Source organism: Denticeps clupeoides, chromosome 11 (assembly GCF_900700375.1).
Source record: "Denticeps clupeoides chromosome 11, fDenClu1.1, whole genome shotgun sequence".
NCBI classification, from domain to species: domain Eukaryota; kingdom Metazoa; phylum Chordata; class Actinopteri; order Clupeiformes; family Denticipitidae; genus Denticeps; species Denticeps clupeoides.
In genome coordinates, this window is record NC_041717.1 from 990101 (window position 1) to 996991 (window position 6891).

Consider the following 6891-nt stretch of genomic DNA (forward strand, 5'->3'; position numbering starts at 1 on the left):
AGTTATGATATTATAATGCCGTGAGGAAGGAGTGGCGATGGACATGCAGGAAACAGTCAAACAATGTGCTAGTGAGTGTCCCAGGCATTTAAAGGAGTGCAATAAGAAAGTGCATAGGTGTAGTGTATGTGAGTGGGCCTGTAATGAGGCGATTCGTCCATTAGTGCAATGAGCAATGGTGCAGGTCTGTGTTTGTATGTGCTATGCCTTCAAGGCTGGATCATAGCATCATTAAAGCCTCACTTCTTGTGAATTTCCTTGGATGCAATGGTTAGGACGTACCAAACGTTGCCCAGTGATAGACTTTTTGCCATTAAGGTTGATGGTGTTATATTAGGGGTGAAACAATCTACAGGGTCATTTATATGGATACACCTTAATAAAATGGGAATGGTTGGTGACATTGAACACAGTGGTCAGAAACCTATAAATAACTCATGAAAGAATAAAGTTACGTTAAAACCAAGCACATCATTGTTTTTCTTGTGAAATTACCAATAAATTTGAAAAAACAAAAGTTGTATCCAAGATGACCGACTTCAAAATGGCCACTATGGTCACCACCCATCTTGAAACGTTTGCCCCCTCACATATACCAATGTGCCACAAACAGGACGTTAATATCACCAACCATTCCCATTTTATTAAGGTGTATCCATATAAATGGCCCACCCTGTAAATATCAAACATGGCAGTCAATGAGTTATCAGCAAACATTCTATCAAGAATAGCTGATGATTTACACCCCTGAACCTCTGTACATATCTTAAATTAGATTATAAAATATTGTGGAACTATCTTGGACCATGTAATAGATATTGGCTTCAGAACATCAAACCAATCAGTAACATTACAGCTAGCTTTTAAATAACGTCATCAATACAGTTTAATGCTTTGCAGCATGACCAGGTGTGACCCTCCATTTAGTCCCCCTAGAAAAACAGACAACTATAAAACTGCTGAACTGTGCCACAACCAGTCGAAATACGATTACCTGCTGAATACAAAATAAAATGTCTTACTTTCACTCATAAACTGCACTGATATCAGAGGAGCATTGCCAAGTGCTGAGAATTAGTGTGACATTAATTAAGCCCACCCCTGCCCCCACATACAGAGAACACGGGCCACCTAGTGGCCAGTGGGGGTTAACTACTCACAATACACACCCAACAAATGCAGTATCTTCAAGGCAGGGAGGTCGTACAGCTGTAGCCATAAGTATTGAGATCAAGACAAATACCGGTTTTCACAAAGTTTGCAGCTTCAGTGTTTTTACATGTTTTTGTCAGCTGTTTCTGTGATGTACTGAAGTATAATTACAAGCATTGCAGGCTTTTATTAACAATTTAATCAAGTTTATGAAAAGAGTTGATATTTGCCATGTTGGCCCTTTTTTTCAAGACTGCTGCAATTCGCCCTGGCATGCTGTCAATCAACTTCTGGGCCAAATCCTGACTGATGACCCATTCCATCATAATCAGTGCTTTGGGTTTCTCAGAATTTGTGGGTTTTTGTTTGTCCACCTGCCTCTTGAGAGTTCTCAATTGGATTAAGGTCCGGGGAGTTTCCTGGCCACGGACCCAAAATTTCAACATTTTCTTCCCCGAGCCACTTAGTTATCACTTTGGCCTTATGGCACAGTGATCCATCATACATTATCGTTATTTCCCACAATGTTGCAGCTCAGTTTAGTGAAAATGTTCTGTTATTTAGACTGAGTGTACATGGGCCCTCATCGTAGTTCATTCTACCTTTCCCTGTTTCTTGCTACTTTACACAATCGTTAATCCGACTGTTCCCATAATTGAAGTGTCATACATTTTGAGATGGTAATTTAGAGGTTTTTGAGAAACACTTTTAAATCATGCTGTATTAGATTTTATTAAACCATAGATTTGTATCCACAGATCAGGTCCAGAGATCAAGGAAGACTAAAGCAGACTGAAAATACATCTGTTTTCTCTGGCCTTCTGTTAAAGTCCCAGACACAGTGCCAATTAATAAGTCCACTTTATCACACAGTCCCCCTGTTAAGCACAGCCTTAGTTAGGCTGTCCTAGTTAGGGTACCGGGCCACAGTTGCACCAATATACCACTATAACCACATGTTTCAGTATCAGTCATACAATGCAACCGTCTGCCGCTGCTTCTGTTTGTTTTCTCCAAGATACTGAATCAAGCGCCCAGACTACTGGCAGACTCCAGTGAAGAGACCAGCAGATAAATCCTGGTTCCTGACAACTGCTAAACGAGGACTTAGCATGAAACGAACCAGAGGGTCACCACAGCCACCACCACCGTTACAACTACAGCTTCAGGGATCTTCAAGTGGACCAGTAACATCATTATGGACACATAATGTACACCATGACACTGGACTACACTCTGGACTTCTCCGCCTCTACAACTGTAGGACTATTTTTCTTATTGGACAAATCATCACAAACCCTGCACTGACACCACTTGTGTGATTTTGGGCTATATAAGTAATAAATGTTTTTGATGTTGTTAACTACAAGTAGGCTAATTAACAGAATCTTAAACTTGTTAATATTGGGGATTGTTTATCAGTTGTTCCCATTACAGTAGTAAGAATGCTTCTCCATCCGTTTACTGTAAAATACTGTAACATATTTCACTGTAAATAAAGTTGGCATGTAATGTTAACAGATCTTGTTCCACATGCCCCTCCAAAGGTCTCTGCATGGCCTTGCCTTCACTCAATTGCAAAGCAGAGTCTGACTTGTGGTATATTATTTTTAATTAAGAAACAAAAACTTGATTGTGTGTTTAATCGTTTCTTGTACATTTTTGAATGCTATAAAGTCTAAAGTACTACCAGCTGAGGTTTATATTCCAATCCTTCTGTTCTTGCCACATCAGCAGGAAGAATGCAGTGAACCAGATGAAAGTATAGTGTGATTGTCCATTGTCATGGTGGATTATCTGGCTGCTCTTTCGCCTCTTTAGTTTCCTGACAGCTGTCTGCTACAGGCCCTCTGCCGTATATCCAGAGGCCAGAACTGCACCAGAACTGAAACATGAGGGGATCTTCCCCAATTTCCCCTACTGAGAAATCTCACGTCTTCTGAACCAACCAAGTGCACATCAGATGAATGAGCATCCTTGTACAGTCTGGACTCACACATGCAACTGATGCATTACAGTTACAGAATCTCATTATTTTAAATTATTTCAATAAATGATAAACAATATAGTGGGAAGGCCAGTGGGAAATGCTGGGAGTGTAAAGGTTCCCAAACTGGCTGCCCAGGGCATATTCAGAACAATGTATGCAGTCATGTTGGTGAGACAGCATGTCCAGGAGAAGTGCCACAGGTCTGGGATAGCCAATGAAGGAAAAACGTTGGTCTATGCAATCTGCTTGGAAATGTATGTACGACACATACATAGATACAAAACTATGTAAAATGTACAACAAGTGATGCATATATGAAGGCAGAAGTGTCACACTCTGATTCACTGTGTATGTAAAGAACCCTTATCAGTGAATATTAAATACTGAACTCAAGTTAAAACACATTATTTCCTGTAAGGTCTGTAGGTGGTTAACTTTGCCCTTTGTGAACAGCTCTACCATATGGAAGCTGACAAGAGTTAATGTGGTTTTCTGACTGTGAATGCATACAGAGACAAAATGAGTCTTGCTTTGTCTCCATCTAGTGGCTACAAAAATCATTTTAAGTCCCATCTTCACTCTCACTCTTAATGCGCAAGTGTTTTAGGAATTTGGAATTTAGAATTAACGTGTCAAATAGTACATGGAAAATGTAATTTTTTGGTTTATGGATATACATCAGTTTGGGCACCATGACACTAAACTAGACTATTTAATACCAACCTTGCACCACAGCACAGAAGACCACACCCCCTCCTGGTGACCAGGTGTTGACTCTGTCCCCGGACAGTGTGAGGAGATCCCTCAGCAGGATCAACGCTCGCAAAGCTCCGGGCCCTGACAACATTCCTGGTCGTGTACTGAGGGACTGTGCAGTGGAACTCACTGATGTCTTCACAGACATCTTTAACATCTCACTCTCCCAGGCTGTCGTCCCCACCTGCTTCAAAGACACAACAATCATTCCGGTGCCAAAAAAGTCATCTCCTTCCTGCTTTAATGACTACCGTCCAATTGCACTTACCCCCATCCTCATGAAGTGCTTTGAACGGCTAGTCATGAAGCACATCAAGTCTGCCCTCCCCCCCTCACTGGACCCCTTCCAGTTTGCATATCGGCCCAACCGCTCAACCGATGATGCCATCTCAACTGCACTCCACTCAGCACTCACACATCTGGACAAAAAAGACTCATATGTTCGAATGCTGTTCATAGACTTCAGTTCAGCATTTAACACAATAATCCCACAACAGCTCACACAAAAACTGATCCAGCTGGGGCTCAACACCTCACTGTGTAACTGGCTGTTGGACTTCCTCACAGGAAGACCACAAGCAGTACGGGTTGGCAGTAGCACATCCAGCACCATCGTCCTTAACACGGGGGCTCCTCAGGGATGTGTGCTGAGCCCCCTTCTCTTCACTCTGCTGACCCATGACTGCACTCCGTCACACTGCTCCAACCTCTTCATCAAGTTTGCGGATGACACGACTGTGGTGGGACTCATCAATAACAGGGATGAGTCTAACTACAGAAGCGAGGTGAGCCGCCTGGCCAAGTGGTGCGGAGACAACAATCTCTCCCTGAATGTGGAGAAGACGAAAGAGATTGTTGTTGACTTCAGGAGAGGAAACACTCAGCATGCTCCTCTGACCATCAACGGTGCATCTGTGGAGAGAGTGAGCAGCACCAAGTTCCTGGGTGTGCACATTACCGAGGATCTCTCCTGGACAAAAAACACCACTGCATTGGCCAAGAAAGCACAGCAGCGTCTTTACTTCCTCCGCAAACTTAGAAGAGCAAGAGCACCAGCCCCCATCATGCACACATTCTACCGAGGAACCATCGAGAGCATCCTGTCTAGCTGCATCACTGTGTGGTTTGGAGCCTGCAATGCGTCCTGCCAAAAAACTCTCCAACGCACAGTAAGAGCAGCTGAGAGAATCATCGGTGTCCCTCTCCCCTCCCTCCAAGACATCTACAGTACACGCCTCACCAAGAAAGCCCTCGGCATAGCAGCTGATCCCACCCACCCAATGCAAACCTTCTTCAGCCTGCTGCCATCAGGGAGGAGACTGCGGAGTCTCCAGGCCAGGACCAGCAGACTGAAGGACAGCTTCACCCATCAGGCGGTCAGGAAACTCAACTCCCTCCCGGCTCTGCCCCCACTCCCCTCACTCCCCTCTTCTGCTCCACAAACTTTCTGAACTCTAAATCACACAAACTGACCATGCACCAGTCACTCTGTGCAGCTCTGGTCTGCCATCTACCTCACTTTCACTTCGTCACTTTAAACTTAAAACTCTGTTGCACTATTGGTTTTTGCACTCTCCTGATGTTGCACTCTCCACCATGTGCCCTTATTTGTATATGGTGTTTTTAAAATTGTATATTGTGCCTTTCTTTTTAAATTGTATTTATACTCTGTTTTCGTTACTGTTACTGTTTTTGTATTTAATGTTACTTTTATGGGTCAGAGAGTAACGTAATTTCAATTCTCTGCATGTCCTGTACATGTGGCAGAATTGACAATAAAGTTGACTTGACTTGACTTTTTAGAGTGTATTTTTATTTATTTTTATTTATACTCATAAATGTATATCTGTCTCTCGGTCTCTCTGTGCACTTGTTGTATGTCTTGTACATACATTGTATGTCTTTCCCTCTGTGCAGATGTAGCATAAGCAATTTCCTTCTGGATTAATAAAGTTTTATGATTCTGATTCTATTGCCCCTCATTCTACCCTAGAAGGGGGTCCTTTTCTGAACATTTTCCCCGTTTTATCTCCATGAGTTTTTTCTTGTGAGGGGTGTCAACTGTTAGGTCTGTCAAAGCCCAGTAAGACATTCTGCTTGTGATTTTGGGCTAAATAAGAAATAAATGCACTCTTCTTTTTGCTAAAAACTTTCATATGATTATGATGATCTTTTGTGATCTTTCTGTTTCAAAATATACCCCTTCAACCACTAATCCAGTTTATATGAGATATTCTCCTGAGAATACAGTCAACTGGATCTGTGCAATTAGCTAAGCTTAATGGGCCTCAGGCAGTTGCTTAGCAACTTGTTTAATTTGTGAGTAACAAGATTTCCTCATCTCCGGTCTGTTTTTCATATTTTAGTGTCAGACTAGTGAGGCAATTTTTCTCAATCATTAAAGTATTCTATTTATTTATATTACCATATACTTATTTTAAATACTATTTATCACAACTTTCTCAACTTGAAGAACCCAGAAAATAGATATTTGTTCAGATTGATTATTATAGTAAGAACATGACTTATATCTGATTTGTTGGCTTGTTTATCTACAAGCCACCAATAAACCCTGTTAGAAAATGATGAATGAAGTACTGTCATAATTTGCATAATTGTCATAATCTGTAATCAGAAAATTATATTCCAATCATAGGTCAGTGGAAACAGTAAAAGCAAGACTTTTCTATGAACATCAAACCATGAAAGTGTAACGTTTCTCCTGATCACTATAATTAACCTGTTAAGCACTACTATTAGCATTATCATAGAAATGTATAGGTCAGGGAATCCACGAGCACTGAGTCTCTCTGCACATAAAATACAAATAGGCGAAAAACCGTGCCATAACACCAGGAAGTCATTTCCTAAACTGTGAAATATTCCAGGCTTTTAAACACAAGGCAATTATACTATTTATACTCTTTTTACACATATGACATTAACACTAAATATAAAAGATAAAATAAAGAAGCATTAAATGAAAAGAAAAG